Raw genomic sequence first — 23,972 nt, forward strand, 5'->3', positions numbered from 1 at the left:
GCACATGACATGTTCAGTGTGTATTTACATAACTTGGATTAAATTTTGTTACAAATACTACATCTAGTCACTCCGGGTGGTACCGATATCGTCATATTTGGTTCTTGGCTCATGCTAAAATTCCTGTGGAACACCTAAAGGGTTAACAGTTTTTAAAAATGAGTTTTGAACAGCTTGAGGGGTGTAGTTTGCAAAATGGGGTAATTTATGGGTGGTTTCTGTTATGTAAGCCCCTTAAAGTGACTTCAGAAGTGACTTGGTCCTTTGAAAAGTGGGTTTTGCTGTAAATGTGAAAAATTGCGCATAAAACTATAAGCCCTATTACGTCGTAAAACAATAAGGTTTCATTTTCAAAATGATGCCAATATGAAGTAAACATGTGGGGAGTGTAAATTAATAACTATTATGGGGGGTATCAGTATTTTTGTAAAAAGCAGAGAATTTCAAAGTTAAAAAATTGCCGATTTTTCCAAAATTTCCGAATATTTAGCATTTTTTTATATAGAAAGGTAAAATATATTGACTCCCATTTAGCACTGACGTGAAGTACAATATGTCACGAGAAAACAATCTCAGAATGGCTTGGATAGGTGAAAGCGTTCCAAAGTTATTAGCCCATGAAGTGGCACAGGTCAGATTGGCTTAGGCACTTGGGTACAAATAGGCCTAGGGCTGAAGGGGTTAATAAGCTACGTATATGTAAGGGCTATCATATCAAAAAATAAACTACAGACATGCATCTACCTAAAAATACCAAAGAGAATTAGTCACTCCGCTTGGTACCGATATCGTCAAATTTGGTTCTTGGCTCATGGACTATTCTACCTAAAACTAAAGGTATGGCTGCATCAGAGCTCTAACAATGAGTAAAACAATACCCTTGGTGTAGAAATCTGCCCTGCCAATGTTAAGAAATCAGGTGTTTATATACAAGTACATTCCAAGTGTTTGAGGGCCTGATAAAGAACTTCTAGCTCCCTGGCCCTCACCCACAATTCCCCACCCAGCGCATGCCTCCTGCGTTTGATTGACAGTCAGTCTAGCCTCTGTTAACTGCTGCCCTTTGCCAAGATCTAGAGGATAAGTTAATTGGACCAGACAATCAAGGAGGCGGGCGACTCGAGGAGAACAAGGAGTAAAGGCGGTCTTCCTGACAGGATCTCTTCAAGAAATTCTCAGACAAGTCAAGCAACCAAAAACATTGACCTTGATTTTGTTTTTCATGCTAGTCTTGATGAGAAAGCGGGATGGAGTGTGAGGCTACTGATTCATTACTAATGCCTGCTGGAATATGATTTGTAGCGTAGCCAATGTCACCTGTCATGAATTTGATGATCAGGGGGTCGTCATACCCCGTCACACTCAAGTTGCCAGACAAAGCCAAAAGGGGAGCATTTATTAACTCTTATCAGAAATGGTTTTCCCGATTGGGACCTCCTTATTTTAGTCTGAGTATGGAACAGAACTCAGAATATGGCAACCAAACCTTGCCATATGTCTATGTCGATGATAACATAAAAAATAAAATGTTATGGATCTTGGAAATGAAGATTAACCCCTTAATGACAGGAGCTTTTTTCATTTATGTTTTTCACTCCCCTTCTTCCCAGAGCCATAACTTTTTTATTTTTCTATCAATATGGCCATGTAAGGGCTTTTTGTTGCGGGACGAGTTGTACTTTTGAACCATTGGTTTTATCATGTCGTGTACTAGAAAATGGAAAAAAAAATTCCAAGTGCGGTGAAATTGCAAAAAAAGTGCAATCCCAAACTTGTTTTTTGTTTAGCTTTTTTGCTAGGTTCACTAAATGCTAAAACTGACCTGCGATTATGATTCTCCAGGTCATTACGAGTTCATAGACACCTAACATGTCTAGGTTATTTTTTATCTAAGTGGTGAAAAAAAATTCCAAACTTTGCTAAAAAAAAAAAAAAATTAACCCCTTCATGACCCAGCCTATTTTGGCCTTAATGACCTTGCCGTTTTTTGCAATTCTGACCAGTGTCCCTTTATGAAGTAATAACTCAGGAACGCTTCAACGGATCCTAGCGATTCCAAGATTGTTTTTTCGTGACATATTGGGCTTCATGTTAGTGGTAAATTTAGGTCGATAATTTCTGAGTTTATTTGTGAAAAAAATGGAAATTTAGCGAAAATTTTGAAAATTTTGCAATTTTCACATTTTGAATTTTTATTCTGTTAAACCAGAGAGTTATGTGACACAAAATAGTTAATAAATAACATTTCCCACATGTCTACTTTACATCACCATAATTATGGAAACAATTTTTTTTTTGCTAGGAAGTTATAAGGGTTAAAATTTGACCAGTAATTTTTCATTTTTACAACAAAATTTACAAAACCATTTTTTTTAGGGACCACCTCACATTTGAAGTCAGTTTGAGGGTTCTATATGGCTGAAAATACCCAAAAGTGACACCATTCTAAAAACTGCACCCCTCAAGGTGCTCAAAACCACATTCAAGAAGTTTATTAACCCTTCAGGTGTTTCACAGCAGCAGAAGCAACATGGAAGGAATAAGTTAACATTTAACTTTTTAGTCACAAAAATGATCTTTTCGCAACAATTTTTTTATTTTCCCAAGGTTAAAAGGAGAAACTGGACCACGAACGTTGTTGTCCAATTTGTCCTGAGTACGCTGATACCTCATATGTGGGGGTAAACCACTGTTTGGGCGCACGGCAGGGCTCGGAAGGGAAGGAGCGCCATTTGACTTTTTGAATGAAAAATTGGCTCCAATCTTTAGCGGACACCATGTCGCGTTTGGAGAGCCCCCGTGTGCCTAAACATTGGAGCTCCCCCACAAGTGACCCCATTTTGGAAACTAGACCCCCCAAGGAACTTATCTAGAAGCATAGTGAGCACTTTAAACCCTCAGGTGCTTCACAAATTGATCCGTAAAAATGAAAAAGTACTTTTTTTTCACACAAAATTTATTTTAGCCTCAATTTTTTCATTTTCACATGGGCAACAGGATAAAATGGATCCTAAAATTTGTTGGGCAATTTCTCCTGAGTACGCCGATACCTCCTATGTGGGGGTAAACCACTGTTTGGGTGCACGGCAAGGCTCGGAAGGGAAGGCGCGCCATTTGACTTTTTGAATGGAAAATTAGCTCCAATCGTTAGCGGACACCATGTCGCGTTTGGAGAGCCCCTGTGTGCCTAAACATTGGAGCTCCCCTACAAGTGACCCCATTTTGGAAACTAGACCCCCCAAGGAACTTATCTAGATGAATAGTGAGCACTTAAAACCCCCAGGTGCTTCACAGAAGTTTATAACGCAGAGCCATGAAAATAAAAAATTATTTTTCTTTCCTCAAAAATGATCTTTTCGCAACAATTTTTTTATTTTCCCAAGGGTAATAGGAGAAATTGGACCCCAAATGTTGTTGTCCAGTTTGTCCTGAGTATGATGATACCCCATATGTGGGGGTAAACCACTGTTTGGGCGCACGGCAGGGCTCGGAAGGGAAGGCACGCCATTTGGCTTTTTGAATGGAAAATTAGCTTCAATCATTAGCGGACACCATGTCGCGTTTGGAGAGCCCCTGTGTGCCTAAACATTGGAGCTCCCGCACAAGTGACCCCATTTTGGAAACTAGACCTCCCAAGGAACTAATCTAGATTCATAGTGAGCACTTTGAACCCCCAAGTGCTTCACAGAAGTTTATAACGCAGAGCCGTGAAAATAATAAATGTGTTTTCTTTCCTCAAAAATATTTTTTTAGCCCAGAATTTTTTAATTTTCCCAAGGGTAACAGGAGAAATTTGACCACAAAAGTTGTTGTTCAGTTTCTCCTGAGTACGCTGATACCCCATATGTGGGGGTAAACCACTGTTTGGGCACATGCCGGGGCTCGGAAGGGAAGTAGTGACGATTTGGAATGCAGACTTTGATGGAATGGTCTGCGGGCATCATGTTACGTTTGCAGAGCCCCTGATGTGCCTAAACAGTAGAAACCCCCCACAAGTGACCCCATTTTGGAAACTAGACCCCCCAAGGAACTTATCTAGATGTGTGGTGAGCACGTTCAACCCCCAAGTGCTTCACAGAAGTTTACAACGCAGAGCCGTGAAAATAAAAAATCATTTTTCTGTCCCCAAAAAAGATGTTTTAGCAAGCAATTTTTTATTTTCACAAGGGTAGCAGGAGAAATTGGACCCCAATATTTGTTGCCCAGTTTGTTGTGAGTACGCTGGTACCCCATATGTGGGGGTAAACCACTTTTTGGGCGCACGTCAGGGCTTGGAAGGGAAGTAGTGACATTTGAAATGCAGACTTTGATGGAATGGTCTGCGGGTGTCACGTTGCATTTGCAGAGCCCCTGATGTGCCTAAACAGTAGAAACACCCCACAAGTGACCCCATTTTGGAAACTATACCCCCGAAGGAACTTATCTAGATGTGTTGTGAGCACTTTGAACCCCCAAGTGCTTCTCAGAAGTTTATAACGCAGAGCCGTAAAAATAAAAAATAATTGTTCTTTCCTCAAAAATTATGTTTTAGCAAGTAATTTTTTATTTTTGCAAGGGTAATAGGAGAAATTGGACCCCAACAGTTGTTTCCCAGTTTGTCCTGAGTACGCTGGTACCCCGTATGTGGGGGTAAACCACTGTTTGGGCGCACGTCGGGGCTTGGAAGGGAGGGAGCACCATTTGACTTTTTGAAAGCAAGATTGGCTGGAATCAATGGTGGTGCCATGTTGCGTTTGGAGACCCCTGATGTGCCCAAACAGTGGAAACCCCTCAATTCTAACTTCAACACTAACCCCAACACACCCCTAACCCTAATCCCAACTGTAGCCCTAACCCTAATCACAACCCTAACCCCAACACACCCGTAACCCTAATCCCAACCCTAACCCTAATCCCAACCCTAACCACAACTGTAACCCCAACACACTCCTAACCCTATCCATAACCCTAACCACAAGCCTAATCTTAACCCTATTTCCAACCCTAGCCCTAATTCCAACCCTAACTCTAATTCCAACCCTAACCCTAAGGCTATGTGCCCACGTTGCGGATTCGTGTGAGATTTTTCCGCACGATTTTTGAAAAATCTGCAGGTAAAAGGCACTGCGTTTTACCTGCAGATTTACAGCGGATTTCCAGTGTTTTTTTGTGCGAATTTCACCTGCGGATTCCTATTGAGGAACCAGTGTAAAACGCTGCGGAAACCGCACAAAAAATTGACATGCTGCGATACAACGCAGCGTTTCCGCACGGAATTTTCCGCACCATGGGCACAGCGGATTTGGTTTTCCATAGGTGTACATGGTACTGTAAACCTGATGGAAAACTGCTACGAATTCGCAGCAGCCAATCCGCTGCAGATCCGCGGCCAATCCGCTGCGGATCCGCGGCCAATCCGCTGGCAGATTCGGCTGGCAGATTCGGCGGGCGCACTGCGCATGCGCCCGCCATCTTGGAAGATGGCGGCGCCCAGCGAGGAGACGTACGGACACCGGGAGGATTGGTAAGTATGAAGGGGTGGTGGGGGGGTGGATCGGAGCACAGGGGGGGTGGATCCGAGCAAGGAGGGAGCGGACAGGAGGACGGGGGAGCGGGCAGGCGGACGGAGGGGACCGGACCACATAACGGAGGACTGGGGGGGGCGATCGGTGGCGGTGGGGGCAGATCAGGTTTTCCAGCCGCGGCCGATGATATTGCAGCATCGGCCATGGCTGGATTGTAATATTTCACCGTTTTTTTGGGTGAAATAGTACAAATCGCTCTGATTGGCAGTTTCACAGCCAACCAGAGCGATCGTAGCCACAAGGGGGTGAAGCCACCCCCCCTGGGCTGAAGCACCACTCCCCCTGTCCCTGCAGATCGGGTGAAATTGGAGTTAACCCTTTCACCCGATCTGCAGGGACGCGATCATTCCATGACGCATACGCTGCGTCACAGGTCGGATTGACACCGACTTTCATGACGCAGCGTATGCGTCAAAGGTCGGGAAGGGGGTTAAGAAAAAATTGCACAATTTTCTGATACCTGTAGCGTCTCCATTTTTTGTGATCTGGGGTTGGGTGACGGCTTATTTTTGCGTGCTGAGCTGATGTTTTTAATTATACCATTTTAGCGCAGCGCCGATATGATCTTTTGATCGCCCGTTATTGCATTTTAATGCAATGTCACTGCGACCAAAAAAATGTAATTCTGGCGTTTTGACTTTTTTTCTTGCTACGCCGTTTAGCGATCAAATGAATCCTTTTTTTATTGATAGATCACAGCCGGAGCCCACATCTAAGTGGGCGTTCTGCCATCGGACATACTATTCCGTCCAATGGCAGAAAGGGGTTAAAAAAAATGAAACAAGAAAACTAAAAATGACCCTAGTGTGATGGGATGAATAATACTAAATAAAAATAATAGAAAAAAATAAAATTGTGTGCAATGTGAAGATGGGAAAAAATTAATGACTGTGTTAAAAACTTCAGGGGGCTCCGTGGCTGCTCTTCACCAGATGTGTAATATACGTCATATTGTAACTCCATTTACACAATCAATTCTGAACAAAGAAGTATATTTACAGGTGGCTCAGGGAAGAACTGCAGATTGGAACAAAGACTCTTTTATTTCCCAGAATTACACGATTCTCTTACTAGAAAATGTAATAGGTTCATGCAGATCACCTTCTAAAACTTCCATTATCTTATGGAAAGAAGTGCATTACTGAACTGTAATATTCCCAGAATGAGTTGATCCTTTAATGGGCTAGTGGGTGACAGCGGTCACCTGCCGTAGGTCTACCACCTTCAAAAGTAGCAAGACCTTAAAGGGGTGCTCTTGGGTTTTTAACATTAATGGTCGCTTCTGAGGACGTCTTACCAATATTTCATTAGTGGGGATCTGACCTCCCTGATTAGTAGAATAAAGGGGCTAGGGCGCTTCACTGATTAAAAAGGCACAATGGCACATCTTTATGCGAGCCTATGTCTGGTACAGCAGCTTGTTTCATATACATTGGCGATTGAAAGTTTGTTTACTTTTCAGAATTTTCCATATTTCTACTTAAGTTTGACCTAAAACTACCGTACATCAAATTTTCAAATATGTCCTAAAAGTAGACAAAGAGAACTAATTCAAACAAAGGAGTCAAAAATAGAGTTTTTGGTTTGTGAGAAACATTATGTCTGGAGAAAGAAAAACCTCGTATACGAGGTTTTTTTTTTCCTCCAGACATAATGCTTCTCATATAAACCAAAAACTCTATTTTACTCTCATCCATTCACCAAAAATTGTTTTGGTAGCCTTTTAGCTTGTACCAGTGATCATAATCAAACATCAGATGGGCAGCAATGTTCTTTTTGGAGAGCAGTATTGCAATTTTGACATGCATACAATTGTGTGTCCTCTTGATTGTGGACTCATGAAAATTAACATTAGGTAATGTTAAAGAAGCCTTTAGTTGTTTAGAGGTTACCTTGGGTTCCTTTGTAACATCAGTGACTATTATACGCCTTGCTCTTACAGTAATATTTGTTGGTCGACATCTACTGGTGAATGGAATAATAGTCTTGAATTTCGTCAATTTGTTCATAATCTGTCTGTGGATTGGCGGCATCCAAACTCCTTACATATGGTTTTGTAACCTATTTTCATCATGATGAGCATTAACAACTCTTCTGAAGCCCTCAAGAAATCTCCATTGTTCATGCCATGCTCCACTTCCACCACATGTGTTGTGAAGACCATACTTTGTTCTTTAAATAAAACTAGTCGCCCACTCACACCTGATTGTCATCCCATTGATTGAAAACACCAGACTCTAATTTCACAGTCAAGTTATCTGCTAATCCTAAAGGATCACATACTTTTGTTAATCACAGTCATGTGACATTGGATCATTTTAACAAAGTCTGATGTTTTTGACAACTTTGATTTGGTTCTATTTATCTACCTTTAGTACTTATCATATGTTAAAACCTGATGTAGTTTTTTTCAGTAAAATTTGTGCAAAAATATGGAAAATTTTCAAGCACCAATGTACAGACGAGGGAAGATATGGTTTTGGGAAATTAATGCAATAAAGAAAAGTTATGCAATTTTCTAATCTACACTCTGTATCAATTCTTATTTTTTAAGGTGGCTTATTACAGCCAATTCAATAAGAATCATTATTCCTTGCTTCCGGCGGGTACAAATCTGTCCTGGGCATGTGATGGACTCACAGGCACACAGCTCATTGCAGTTAAAGCTGAATTGTGGCCATAGGCAAGCTCAACGACTATTTAACAGCAAGAATGAACTATCCAATCAGCTGGCGAATAAAGGTTCAACGAGCGGAACATGCTGCCATGAGAGGTGAGGAGTTCTCCTTCAATAGAAGTCTCTAATCAGAAGCTGGACAGACATCTGTTTGGGATGATTAATGAATGCTGCATTGGGCAGGAGGTTGGACCAGATGACCCTGGAGGTCTCTTCCAACTCTACCATTCTATGGTTCTGATCATTCGTCCGGTGATTGGTGGCCCATTTGCATGGGCATGATTACATATGATCGCTCATAAAAAAGATGATTTTTTTGGCCAGGGTTAACAAAGAGGGTTCTCCAAATTAGGACCTTTTTCTTTTAGACTAAAAAAACACTATAAAGGGTTGTCTGTAGGACCGTCCCGAAAGTGATCAGACACCAAGCACCAAGAGTGACCATGCGCAGAAGATGAAAGCATTCAGTGCAGGTACGGAAACAAGGTGTCCATAGTTTTACAAATTGGCAGCAGCTGAGTTCTCTACCTCTGTTAGTGAAAGCGTTCAGTGTAGGAGCACATACAAGGTGTCCATAACTTTCCAAAAGTGGTTGAGTTCTCTACTAGCCAGTCACGAAGACAAGCGCCAGACTCTCTCGTATCTGCGCCAGCATCAAACACTTTCATGAACTGTAGACAACTCAGTCTTAACCGCTAACAACCACTGAGAGGCCACACATGAACATACTGTATATAGCAAAAAACATCTCCCGACAGAGTGTCACAATTTTTTTTCAAAGCTGTTTATTTTGGGATGTTGAACCAATAGGAAGGGTAAGGAAGGACACATCTGTATAAGTAGGGAACAAACAAAAATTCTACCTGACTGGCGTTTTTCACTTTCCTTCTGCTTTTCTGGAAAGTGCCTCTTTACAATGCTAGAAGAACATCATGTCTACAAGTGACCTCAATCCTTTACAGAACCCGATACTTGTGTATTCCTCTGACACCTATTCACACCTTATATACAGAGTAACACCTGCCTTCCTTGGTTGTCATACACAATAGGTAACCTGGCAGATATTCAGAAAGAAGAGAAAAGACCCCATCACCTATGGATTTCGTAAAGTGATTTCATGGAGCAGCTGTGACATCTGTAAGAGATATTGCACAGCTAGGACATTATCAAAGGACACGACCTGTTCTACCGCTCGGGTTTTAATTAAGACGCCCTGATCTGATGCAAACTCCGTAGATTGTCCTGTGAGTAGACGTTGGGGACGCCCAGCACAATGTGGTAATGTGTTTTATTATGCTGCATTTCCATTGTGCTAGGATTAGAAAGAAGTGATATTCTGAGAATCAGGTGCCTGGAATGTGTTAAACATTACCATCCTCGTCCTAAATACATGCATGTGTGCGAGGAACGCCGCCGCCATGACATACAATAATCTATTGTTCCATGTACGACTTTTCTAGGTTTGGGATTTTTTTTCAGATGTATTTGGATGATGAATGTAAAATTACTTGAATTTGGCAAGAGGTCCTGGTTTATGAGACAACAATCGAAAAACCCAATAAACCACCTACCTGCAACACCCCACAAGACTTGCCATATACAAGGAATACCCATAAATCCTGCGGTATACAAGGAACACCCCACAAGACCTGCTGTATACAAGGAACACCCCACAAATGATGCTGTATACAAGGAAAGCCCCACAATACCTGATGTATACAAGGAACACCCCACACGATCTGCCATTTACCAAGAACACCCCACAAGACCTGCCGTATACAAAGAAAACCTGCCGTGTCCAAGGAACACCCCACAAGACCTGCTGTATACAAAGAAAACCTGCCGTGTCCAAGGAACACCCCACAAGACCTGTCGTATACAAGGAAAACCTGCTGTATACAAGGAACACCCCACAAGACCTGCCGTATACAAGGAAAACCTGCTGTATCCAAGGAACACCCCACAAGACCTGCCGTATACAAAGAACACCCGACAAGACCTGCCATTTACCAAGAACACCCCACAAAGCCTGCCGTATACAAGGAAAACCTGCCGTATCCAAGGAACACCCCACAAGACCTGCCGTATACAAGGAAAACCTGCCGTATCCAAGGAACACCCCACAAGACCTGCCGTATACAAGGAAAACCTGCCGTATCCAAGGAACACCTCACAAGACATGCCGTATACAAGGAAAACCTGCTGTATCCAAGGAACACCCCACAAGACCTGCCGTATACAAGGAAAACCTGCTGTATACAAGGAACACCCCACTAGACCTGCCGTATACAAGGAAAACCTGCTGTATCCAAGGAACACCTCACAAGACCTGTCATATACAAGGAAAACCTGCTGTATCCAAGGAACACCTCACAAGACATGCCGTATACAAGGAAAACCTGCTGTATCCAAGGAACACCCCACAAGACCTGCCGTATACAAGGAAAACCTGCCGTATACAAGGAACACCCCACAAGATCTGCCATATATAAGAAACACCCCACAAGACCTGCCTTTTACGAAGAACACCCCACAAGACCTGCCATTTACCAAGAACACCCCACAAAGCCTGCCGTATACAAGGAAAACCTGCTGTATACAAGGAACACCCCACAAGACATGCCGTTTACGAGGAACACCCCACAAAAACTCCAGTATACAAGGAACACTCCTCAAGACCTGTGGTACACAAATATCCTGCCACAAGACCTCACATATACAAAGAAGAGCCCAAAAGAGCAGCCATATAGAAGGAACACCCCAGAGATCTGCTATATCTCAGGAACACCCCACAAGTCCTGAAGGAGATGCACCATAAAGACCTGCAGTATAACAAAAACACCCCACAAGTCCTGATGTATACAAGAAATACCTCACTAGGCCAGAAAAAAAATATGCAGCTAATGAATTCTTTTGAGAATCCTCCTATTACAAGTGGAAATAAAGAACAAAAACACCAAATTCTAAATGAAAATAGAGGACCAAGAGAAACTGACCACTAACTCAAATGTGTCTATACAAGTGCACAGAGCATGGGAAACAAGCAAAGAGAATTGGAGCGGCTAGCAAAGCATTCTCTTTCCGGTTGGATTTTTTCCATAGTTTGCATTGAGAATTTTTGGAAATTTCACTGAAGCCATTCTTCCCTGTACCCTTGAAATGTTCCCCATGCTATTGGCTACAACACAACCCCAAAGCCTGATTGAGCCACCCCCATGCTTAATGGTAGGCAAGATGTACTTTTCATGAAATTCTGTGCCCTTTTTTCTCCACGTATACTTTGATCACTGGGGCCAAAGAGTTCTATTTTAACCTCATCGGTTCACATGACTTGTTTCCAAAATGTTTCAGGCTTGTTTAGCATGTTTGAATACTTCTAAAACTGAATTTTATGGTGAGGATGCAGGAGGTTTTCTCCTGATGACTCTTCCATGAATAGTAAAACAACGTACACACAACTCCAGAGTCTGCAAAATCTTTCTGAATGTCTTTTTCAGTCAAGCAGGGGTTCTGATTTGCCTCTCTAGATACGTTAAGCTCTCACTGAAATTTTGCTTGGTCTTCCAGACCTTATCTTGACCTCTACTCTTCCTGTTAACTGCCATTTCTTAATTACATTTCGAACTGAGGAAAGGGCAACTTGAAAAAGCTTATCTTTTTATAGCCTTCTCCTGCTTTGTGGGCCTCCACCATTTCTATTTTCAGAGTGCTAGGAAGCTGCTTAGAAGAATCCATAGTTGCAGTTTCTTGGCACAAGGTTAATGGCGGCTGAGTATTTAGAAAGCTGAGAAATTTGCATCACCTGGCCTTTTCTAACGATGAAAGTGAACAAGCCATAACCTTAACAGGCTAAATTAAGGTCTGAGACCCTGGTCAAAGTTATATGAGCACACAAATCTCCAAGCGTGCCCAAACTTTTGCATTTGCCCAATTTTCTTTTTGTAATTTTTAAAATGGAAAAGATGAAAAAAATAAAATAAATATATCTATCTATATAATCGTCTAAGGCCCACTTCCGTCTGTTTGTCAGTCTGTTTGTCTGTCACGGAAATCCCGCGTCGCGAATTGTCCCCTCCAGTCAGCGCCCACATAGCGGTTTAGCAGTCCTATAACGCTGCCATTAACCCTGTGTGACCAACTTTTTACTATTGATGCTGCCTATGCAGCATCAATAGTAAAAACATATAATGTTAAAAATAATAATAAAAAAAATCATTATATTCTCACCTTCCGGTGTCTGCGGCAGCCTTTCCCGCACCTCGCGACGCTCTGGTCCCAAAAATGCATTGCGGCAATGATTACAGATGACGTAGCGGTCTCGCGAGACAGCTACATCATCACGTGTTATTGCCGCAAGGCATTACTGGGAACGGAGCGTCGCGAGGAGCATCGTGAAAGGCCTGGGCTGGATCCGGGGGCCGCCGGAAGGTGAGTGTATAACTATTTTAATTCTTTTTTTAACAGGGATATGGTGCCCACATTGCTATATACTATGTGGGCTGTGTTATATACTACGTGGCTGTGCTATATACTATGTCGCTGTGTTATATACTACGTAGCTGTGCTATATACTACGTGGCTGTGCAATATACTACGTGGATGTGCTATATACTACGTGGATGTGCTATATACTACGTGGCTGCTATATACTACAAGGCTGTGCTATATACTACGTGGGATGTGAGACTCTTTCGCCCGGGGCCCTCAAAAACCTGAAGCCGGCCCTGGCTTCACTGATTGTTCGCGGCCGGCCGGCCGCGAACAATCGGCGACAGATGCAGTCTGGCCGCGAATTGGCGCGGAATTTGAACCACGCTTCGCTAATTGGTCGTGCCCGGCCAGCCGAATCTTGTGTATTCATTGCATTATTCTGAAATCTTCTTAAATAAACTACATACATATTCTACAATACCCGATGCGTTAGAATCGGGCCACCATCTAGTGTATATATATATATATATATATATATATATATATATATATATATATATATATATATATATATATATATATATATATATACACATACCCAAACTTGCAAGGGACACCCCAGAAGACCTTCCGTATACCGTAGACCCCGCAAGAGCTGCCTTATATAAGGACCACTTCACAAGTTCTGCCATATGCCCTGAACAACTCACAAGATCTGCCGAATACCAAGAACACCCCACAATATCTGCCATATACAAGGAACGCCCCACAAGACCTGTCCTATATCAAGAACATCCGTCAAGTCCTGCCTTATACCATGAACACCGAACAAAACCTGCCATTTTGGAGATGCTCTGACCCAGTCGTTTACCCATCAAATTTGGTCCTTGCTGCTTAGATCCTGCTTTTTTTCCTGCTTTCAACGCTTCAACTTGAATAACTGACTATTGTCTTGCTCCTAATATTCCACCCATCAGGCGCCATTGTCACCAGATAATCATTACTATTCACTTCACCTGTCAAAGGTTTTAATATCTTGACTAGTGTAGATGCTATACCATTATAACATGGGGATACCAATATCAATGGATTACAAGAACGAAGCTCTGCCGCCAACAATAAATGTCACTATACATTTCTAATGTGCAGTCACCATAGCTCACGGCCTCCGTTGCCAATGCTTTGTTGGATCATACCCGATTTCTTCTTCTTCAAAAATAAAACTCCTTGTCAGGAGGACGTACCAATAAAAATGAGACCTAAATTCGCTCATGTTTCCTATGCTGATGAGGCCTCCTTTATTCCGAACATTGTTTGCTCACAGCAATTACCTAAAGCTGACAAAGATCTTTCACATTATTTCTAGTGTCCAATATTTTTACTTAATGCAGTGGGCAATTATCGTCAGTAATTCATCCCGATCAGAACAGAATACACAGCCCGATTCATCATTTTAGTGTTATTATAAAGCCTCTTCTTTTTTTGTCTGTTAGTATCTGTTGATGTTTTTGCGCCAAATTCTTCAAAATGTTTCACGAACTTTAAACAAATTAAAAAATACACTCTATTTTTGTCTTTAACCACTTTTTACTCCGTGTTAGGCCTCTTTCACACTTTGGTTGTTTGGCGTCAGTCAGAAACCGCCATTTTCCTCAAATAGTGGATCCGTCATTTTTTTTTAGCGGATCCGCTATTTTTCCATAGACTTGCATTAGCGACGGATTGTGGTGGATGGTCGTCCGTCCCATCCGCCATGCGACGGATCCGTCGAAATTTGGCGGACGTTGTCTAGACATTGACGGACATTGTAACGTTTTTTGTCTACGCCTAATTGGCAGATCGCGACGGATCCGTCGCGACCGTCATTTCATAGAATGGGTGTCTATGGGCGACGGATCCGTCGCGAACCGTCATTTGGTGGATCCGTCGCCCCAATCCGTTTTTTTCAATTGAGCATGCTCAAAAAAGTAGATACTTTGCCCAGACAACCCCAAAACTATATAAACAGGACAGGTGGGCCTCATTCCTCAATGTGCCATCAAGAGAGAACACAGACCCTGCTAGCAAGAGAGACCCTGCCAGCAAGACAGACCCTGCCAGCAAGAGAGACCCTGCCAGCAAGACAGACCCTGCCAGCAAGAGAGACCCTGCCAGCAAGAGAGACCCTGCTAGCAGCCAGCAAGACCCTGCCAGAGACTGCGATGTGAGTACTGCCATCCAGCATGAGTTCTGTCAGTGTGTGTGTGTGTGTGTGTGCCCACCCTGCATATTTTTATTTTTCATACTGTGCTGGTATTTTTAATGGCTGTGCTGTGACATGTGTGTGGTGTGTGTGTGTATAAATGCCGTGTGATGTGTACCCGACCGCCCGCCTTGCGCCCTGCATTTTTGTTATTTTTCATACATTTACATACTGTACTGGTATTTAAAATAAAGAGCAGTGTAGCTCCTATTTTCCACCCCAAAAAAATAAGAAACAAAAAAAAATTGTAATAAAAATTCCACAAAACTGTCCGTAGTATGATTTCAAGATAAATTTAAAACTGGGTCTACATTCAATAAAGGTGTTTGAGGTTCTATATATAAATGCGGAATGCAAACCTTTGGTCTAGAAAATGTCATCTGGTTTTAGAAAATAGTAACTGTAGGGTAACCATAATTATCATTTTTGGGTATTGGTATTTTAACTGTGAATGAGGGAATTTTTTTTATAAGGTTGAAACTGTGCCTGGAGGAGGGGGTGGGGTAGGTTTACCAACATGCGCATGGCGCATATCAAGTTTGAAGTAGTTTTGGTGTGACTTTCAATGAATTTTTTGGGGAAAAAGGAGGTGGACGGTTTTGCAGCTTGTGCATCAAGCATATCAAGTTTGAAGGGAACAGTTAACACAATTTTTTATTTTTTATTTTTTTGTGGGGAATAAAAATGTATGTTGGCATACCAATACATAATCATTCTAATTAAAACTGTGTTTAAATTGGAAGATTCTTAGACGGGACCCAAGACAGACGCAGGCAGGCCCCCCAACACAGACGCAGCAAGGACCCAAGAGTTTGGAAAACAGATGTAAGTATAAAGTCCCGAAAGCTGTATCTATCCTTTTGTATAGTAGCTTAGAACTCTCTTTATACTTGCAGATTCTTAGGGACCCAAGACAAATGGGACCCAAGACAGACGCTGGAAAACAGGACCATAATGTCTTCTTCTGGGAGCTCCCCCTCACATCGTCAGCCATCTGAGGTGATTTTTTTCATTCTTCATAAATTTTTTGGGGTACATCTTTGGGGTACATGTTTTTGAACCCTATATGTTTTTATTCTGTTTTCACAGGAAGATGAAGCAGAGGGGCTTCCAGAAGGAGACGGGCAGGGTGGAGAAATGCAAGGAGCGGGAGCGCATAGTGTAAGTTTTGCAGAGACAGATCCTCACATAAAACACTCTACACCCAACACAAACATTCAGCACAGCCCACACACAGTACATATGCCTCCATCCAAGCACATTATTTATTTTTTTAATTTATTTTTTTTATTAGTCTTCACAATCCGGGGCTCGACGTAGAGTTCCTCAAAGCACCTCCCATAGTCGTCGGAATGCTAATCGCGGCGGTTACAGAAGAGTAAGTTCCTTTTTTGGTTTGGTGTTTAGTAAACTGTAAAATTCATGTGGTATAATCTTTCCCTTTTTATTCTTATTTTTTTGTTGCTTCACAGCGTGCTCCCGAACAGGATGAGGAAGAGGAGGGCATTGATGTGGACACCCTCATCCAAGCGGTCCAAAGTCGGGAGCCGCTATGGAACATGTCGGACCGCCGCCATGCTGACCAGTTCGTCACCCGACGGCTATGGGAGGAAGTGTGCAGTGATGTTCTGGATAACTGGGAGGAACTCGATGCTGGGGCCCAGGATCTAGTGCGTAAGTATTCACACTTCATTACCTTATGTTAGCATGATTTAATGTGTTGTATAGTAACCAATTTTTGTTTTATCTTTCCAGGTAACAGGGTTATCGTGCGGTGGCGGTCACTCAGGGATCGCTTCAAGAGGGAGTTCAACAAGGAGATGCAGGCCCCGAGTGGATCTAGAGGACGCAGGAGCAGGTACAAATATTACAGAGCCCTGTCGTTCCTCCGGTCGACGCTGCTGAGCAGAAGGTAAATATTCAACACCACATGTTTTCAGTCAACCTGTTAAAATGTGTAACCTTCAATTTTTCTTGGCAGCAAGGGCAATTGTAATCTCAATATACTAATTTTTTTTTTCTTCTTTAACAGCACTGTTTGCAGTACTCGGGAGCCTGCATCAGAGTTGCGCCCCTCTGGAGCGATCTCCCAGGAGTCCGCCACCGGGGACCACGTCGACCCCTCTGTATCTGCACCTTCCCTTTTGTTTGATCCCTCGGCCCCATCCACCAGCGCTGGAGCAGCAGGGTGGACTTCGTCACTTGAAGCTGCAGGTGATGAGTTAGAGTTCCCTTTACCCCACCCCTCTGACACTGCTGCAACATCTAGACCACCTTTGGGGTCAGGACGGCAGCACCAGAGAGGTCAGGAAAGGAGCTATGCGCCTGAGTTTTTGCATCTAAATGCAGCCTTCCAGAGTGCCATCAAGCTTTTGGGTGAGCAAACGTCTGCTGGGTACAATATGGTTAACAAAAGCATATTGGAACTCGGCAGTCGTCTGGATAGGATGCATTCAGATGCAAACCAGTCACCAAGACACTGTTTTTTTCAGTCGGTCCTCAGGCACATGGAAAATCTAACTCCTAACCTGCAGATGCATGTGATGCAAGGCTGCCACACTGCTCTAGCGCAGGCGATGTCCCAAGCCCCTCCACCTACCCTTCATGTTTCAACATCTTTCCCCTCTCAAGCCGCCGTCTATCCTCCCGTCCATCGTCCTCCCGTCCATCCTCCTTCTACTCCTTCGCCATTCCTTCCTTCCCCCCTCAGTATTTCCCAGTACCTACCTTCCCCTTTCCATTCTTCCCCTTTAACTTCACCGTTCCCAATCCCACCAACACCTTCACCATACCTCCCACAGACCACATCTGTACCTCAACTCTCTGCCCAACCTCATGTTTTCACCACCCATTCCACTTTTGTTCCTCCCCGTGATGTCGTGTCCCCCGCTATCGATGTGGTCCGCCCTGTCAGCCCCTCCGCTACTATCTCCACCCCAAATTATGAGAACCTGTAATAAATAAAACTTTTTTGGGTTTAAAAACTATTTTATTGTCTTTCTCTTTATTTTTTTTTAAAACTGTATTAAAACCACCAAGGTTATGGTACAAGTAACAGTAGAAAATGTGTAAAGAGGTACCGGTTCAAAACATACAATACTGTGAGGTTACAGTTCCAAGGTTTTTTTAAAAAACAAAAAAACAAAAAGCATGGTGTATTTACAAGTGTGGAAAAAAAATTTTTTTACACCATTTCGTACTGCCAGTCAACTGATCCTTGAGGAGACATGAAGTAGTCTGCAAAATTGTCCCGCATTCTGGTGACTGCTACTGTACTGCAAAAACTTGTGTTGTGGTAATCCCGCAAGGTGGTTTCTGACACATTATCCTCCAGGGAAACATGGTCTTTGGATAAAACAAAATTGTGAAGTACCACGCAAGCCTTCACCACATCATCAACAGTGTCAGTCTGCAGTTTAATTGCAGTTAGTAGGATTCTCCATTTAGCAGTTAAGATGCCAAAAGCACATTCCACAACTCTTCGTGCTCTGGTTAAGCGATAATTAAAAATTTTCTTCCTCTGGGTCAGTCCACTACTTCCATAGGGTTTAAGCAAGTGTGGTGAAAGCTAAGGCATCATCTCCAACGCACACAAATGGTAATGGTGGACCGGTGGTTCCAGGGAGAGATCTAGGCGGCGGAAAGTCAAATGTCTCTCCATACAAACGACGCCCCATTGGTGAATTTTTAAAAATCTGGGAGTCATTTGCGCGTCCATACACACCGATATCCACAGCGATGAACTTGCAGTGTGCGTTGGCTATGGCCATCAATACAATGGAGAAGTACTTCTTATAGTTGTAAAATTCTGATCCAGAGCCGGAAGGTTTGACAATCCTTATATGCTTCCCATCGACTGCTCCGACACAATTTGGGAACTGGCATATTTGTTGAAAATTGTGGGCAATCTCCAGCCACCTCTCCTGTGATGGCTCTGGAATGTATTCTGCTTGTAGGCACTCCCACAATGCCCGGCAGGTCTCTCTGATGATCCCTGAGATGGTGGATATCCCAAGCCTGAATTGAAAATGTAGGGATGAAAATGACTCTCCAGTTGCAAGGAATCTGTTAAAAAAAGGAAAAGACAATAATTAATAAAAACATCAAAAAACAACATTACAGTTATAAGTCTGATGAATGAGAAAAATTTAAAAAAACAAAACTTACCGAATAGTCACCATGAGACGCTCCGCTGGTGATATGGAGAAGCGCATCTGGATGTCTTGTCTCCGTATAGATTCTTCCACATGGGCCAATAAAATTTCGAAATTTTCTGCTTTCATTCTCACATAGCAGAAGAATTTCTGAGGGTTTTCCCTCTATTCAATGTAAAGTGTGGAAAAAACACCACGGGTCATGTGTTGGGCTGTGATGGGATGGATCCACAGCCTTCTCTTCCGCCGCTGCCCCAGGATGCGCATTCTTTCTTCCTCCTTGTCTCGAACGATGACTGCCAACCGATTAGCCTCAAAAGTGAAATCCGCACATATCTTCACAATATTCGCCAGCACCCCTTCCATCTTTGCCACTTTCTCTACAACCTTTCAAAGATGTGGTGTAAATACACTGTATATATAGTTTTCCAGTAGTTTCCAGGAGTCAATCATATTGAGAGCCTCCCTTTTTAAAAAACGGATCCGTCAGAAAACTGTTCCAACGGATGTAAAAAAGGTTCCAACGGTTCTAACGGTTCCGTTTTTTTGACGGATCGGTATAACTGATCCGTCAAAAAAAACGGATCCGTTAGAACTGTTTTCTCAACAATTTTGACGGATCTGTCGATCCGTCACGATGTCGGAGCTAACTGACGCCAAATAACTGAAGTGTGAAAGAGGCCTTAGAGGAAAAAGTGTCATATTCCGCTAATATGTCACATAATTTGTTAAAAAAAAAAAACAGGTGTACATAAAGTCACTCCAATGAGGATACTAAAGTACAATTGCGCAAAAAGTTTTCAGACTTTATAAAAAGTTGCAATGAATGAATTGGCTGCAAATATCTGAAAAACAAAAACCCCATCCACACTGGTAAACATTTAAAAAAAAAACAAGAAAAAAAAATAGGCGAACACATAAATTAGATTTTAAATATTAAAAGAAGAAATTGATGTAGACAATATCACCAAAAACTAGACAAATAAAGGCAAATAAGCAATAATCAATTGGGTCACCAGAGTATAATGAGGCATAGAGAGTGCTATAGAAAGCCTAAACAAAATGTTATGGCTTTACATTGGTGCTGAATAGACCATTGCTGATGACGATCGTGCTGTATCCATCCTTCAGCAGACAAAAGGAAGGAAAGGTTTGATTTAGGCTCCCCAAACCTCTGCGATCACCATTTTTTAATAAGAAAATGGGTGCCAATCTCTTGGGGGTTGGAGAGTCATTTTAATGTCGAACTGTTGCTAAGTCAAACGAGGCCAGTTTTTCCTTTTACTTTAATCCCGCTGCTCCCTTGAGTATTCCGCTTTTTATTTTTTCTCAATCCGCCACGCGGTTCCAGAGATATAGGCCTTTTCATTTAGTGCAAATTTGTACCGTATTTACGCAGGAGGCGTGGCTCATAGAGAAATTATGCAAAGCATCCTAAAGACACGCCCCTATAGAATCCCGTGAGCTACGCCTTCTAAATAAATTTGCACTAGATAAAAAGGCTCATATCTCTGGAACTGTGTGGCGTATTAAAAAAAAAAAAAAGGCAATGCTCGGGGAACGGCAGAAAAAAATCTAGGAGCAAAAACTGGACTTTTTTCACCGCTGATAGGTCCCCTTTAAGTTACTGAATTATTACAAGGTTTAAAGTTGGAGTTCATTGGATGCACCTGTCCAAAAACTACTTCTTCCCCCTAAAATGTATCAATCGGTATATTGACGATCTAATAAAATCTGCTCAAATTAATTTAATGCCCATCAGCATGTAGCTCTGCCTGATGTAAACCCTACACTCGTCACCTGCAATGTTCAAGCCTTATCATTTCTTTCCGATTTCCAGATGTGCCCAAAACTAAAAGTGTATACTGAAAGAAGGGGAAGAAAAAAAAGGAAAAGATCCGAGCAGCCTGGCCTGTAGAACAACATGTCAGTGAGTGCACACACGGCAAGAAAAACAGAAAGCAGAAATAATGAGATAGGACATCTCTCCTTAGAAGATCATGAAACATGAGCTCCCAATAACATGCAAGACACTACCAATTTCCTCCGAAAACGTGTCACCGGGTTCCATTTAGCCAGAAGCGATCCAAGTCCTATCAAATACAGCAGGAACTCTGGCAGGGAAACAGAAGAGGAGTCAGGGACTTACGCCAACAGGCTCGGCAACGGAAAAAAAAAAAACGAACAAGCGAAAAAAAATATATATATTATATTCGGGAAGACTTAGAATCATTATATCCAAATCTGTATGATACCCGCAAAGAACGATATGCTTTACATCACACATTAACAAATACAATCTGGGAAAACAAAAAAAAACACAAAAATAATAGTAATAAAAAAGACCAAACGGAGCTTGTTTACACCGTGAGAAGAAAGCGAGGAGCGGTAGATATTCAGATAGCGGGCTGCATTCCGAGGTTTCGATGGAAGAAAAACACGGGGGAAGGTACTTTACATATCAAAGTGGTAGCGCAAAGTTATACCACATTTTCCCAGACGTTAGTAGCAACAGACACAGAATATATACAAAACCATATGAGAGGAAAGCACGGTGGTGATTACACGGAGGGATTTTATCCCCTTCACATCGCCGATCACATGGGCTATGAGGAAGGGGGGATGAATACATTAGCTGTACGGCTTCAGCCTAATAAACAGCAAAAGCGGAGAGATACGGCAGGAGGGTGACCTCGCGCTCAGGTCATGTGTTGCCTCTAATAATGCTCCCTCAAAGATGTTGAAAGCCTGGTGTCTCCATGGAGAAGGGTATGTTTGGAAAAGTTGGTAAAGTTGAAAGGATTTTAGAAATTCTCAGCTCTGTGGTTCCATGTGCATGTGTGGAATTAGACGTATAAAACTTCTTAGGTCTAAGGGGTAACGTTTCTCCTTGTGGAGAGTGACATGCCGGCTCTGGCATGCCAAGGTAAGGAGGCTTATTCGCCGTGTAATGCTACTCTGGGAAATTTAATATGCAAATAGCCTCTTCAAAGAACAAGAGGACTTGAACTCTATAGCGCCACCTGTTGGCAAAGAACAGCAGCCATGGGTTCTTCTAAGAAGTTACCGAGCACTCTGAAAATGAAAACGATATAGGCCCACAAAGCAGGAGAAGGTTATAATAAGATAGCAAAGTGTTTTCAAGTTGCCCTTTCCTCAGTTAGAACTGCAACTAAGAAATGGAAGTTAACAGGAACAGTGGAGGTCAAGATAAGGTCTGTAATACCAAGCAAATGTTCAATGACAGTTGCTCATAGGATTGCTAGAGAGGCACAGAAGAACCACCGCTTGACTGCAAAAGAGCTTCAGAAACATTTGTTCTACTGTTGTTCTGAGACACCTGTACGAAAATGGCCTTCACTGGAGAGTCATCAGAAGAAAACTTCTCCTGCATCATCACTATAAAATTCAGGGTCAGAAGTAGGCAAAAGAACATCTAAACAAGTCTGATGTATTTTAGAAACAAGTCCTGTGGACCGATGAGGTTAAAATAGAACTGTTTGGCAACAATAATCAAAGGTAGGTGTGGACAAAAAAGGGCACAGAATTTTAGAAAAAGAACATCTTGCCAACCATTAAGCATTGGGGTTTATCAATCACGCTTTGGGGTTGTGGTGCAGCCAATGGCATGGGGAACATTTCACAGGTAGATGGAAGAATAGGGTCAATTAAATTTCAACAAATTACTGATGCAAACAAAACACCATCTGTTAAAAAGCTGAAGGTGAAAAGAGAATGGCTTCTACAAATGGAGAATGATCCTAAACACACGTCAAAATTCACAATAAACAACCTCAAAAGGAGCAAGCTGAAGGTTATACAATGGCCCTCAAAGTCCCCTGATCTGAACATCATTGCAAATCTGTTGCCAGACTTCAGAATAGCAGAGGATGCAAGACGACCCAGGAATCTCACAGAACTAGAAGAACTTTTTAAGGAAGAATGAATGAAAATCCATTAAACAAAAATTGAAAGACTCTTGGTTGGCTACAAAAAGCGTTTACAAGCTGTGATACTTTCAAGAGGGGGCGCTACTAGGTACTAACCATGGATACTAACCATGCAGTGTGCCAAAACTTCGGGCCATTTTCCTTTTTGTCAATTTTTTCTACATATATATATATATATATATATATATAATAGTAAAAAAAATGGAACAGCACAACAATTTAACTTATCTTCTGGGTGCAAAGCCTCCAGGGAACCCGTCCACCGGCTATCCACAGTCCATAAATTCAAGCAAAAACCAGGCAGCACTCCATAGTTTCTCAATCAATTGTGCAGTGTTTAATTACACCCACATGTCTGTCCGACGTTTCGGCTCCAACTGAGCCTTTCTCAAGCCTTGAGAAAGGCTCAGTTGGAGCCGAAACATCGGACAGACATGTGGGTGTAATTAAACACTGCACAATTGATTGAAAAACTATGGAGTGCTGCCTGGTTTTTGCTTGTATATATATATATATATATATATATATATATATATATATATATATATATATTTTTTTTTTTTTTTTTTGTCTAAAATATAAAGGAAATGTGTCATCTTTAACTTTGGATCTTTTAGAGATCATTTCATCTTCAACGTGCTTAACTGTTCACAATAACTGCAATTCTGACCAGGGGTGCCCAAACTTTTACATGCCACTCTAAGCTTTCTCCACAGACAGTGATCAGATTAAGGCAGGCCACTGGTGTCAATCACTGGTGAGGTAAGTGGGGCAGGTACAACAAGTGGGCAGAGCGGTGCACGGGGGCTCTTGGCCACACCCAGGGTGCACATAGCACCCTAATTAGCATAAAACTAAACTTAAATTTCTTCAGAATTGAGGCAATGATTAGAGAACACTAAAGGTGCGATTTTTATAGCAGCTCTATCTCCTACAAGGCTGTGTGCTTAGTTT

At 42.2% G+C, this 23,972-nt stretch overlaps 1 protein-coding gene across 3 annotated transcripts in view; it reads right to left on the reverse strand.

Moving 5' to 3' along the window:
* The window catches only part of LDAH (lipid droplet associated hydrolase), a 242,756-nt gene that overhangs the window by 174,587 nt on the left and 44,197 nt on the right, over positions 1-23,972 (reverse strand). The window lies entirely within an intron of this gene.

This window comes from Ranitomeya variabilis, chromosome 2 (genome assembly GCF_051348905.1).
Source record: "Ranitomeya variabilis isolate aRanVar5 chromosome 2, aRanVar5.hap1, whole genome shotgun sequence".
NCBI lineage: Eukaryota > Metazoa > Chordata > Amphibia > Anura > Dendrobatidae > Ranitomeya > Ranitomeya variabilis.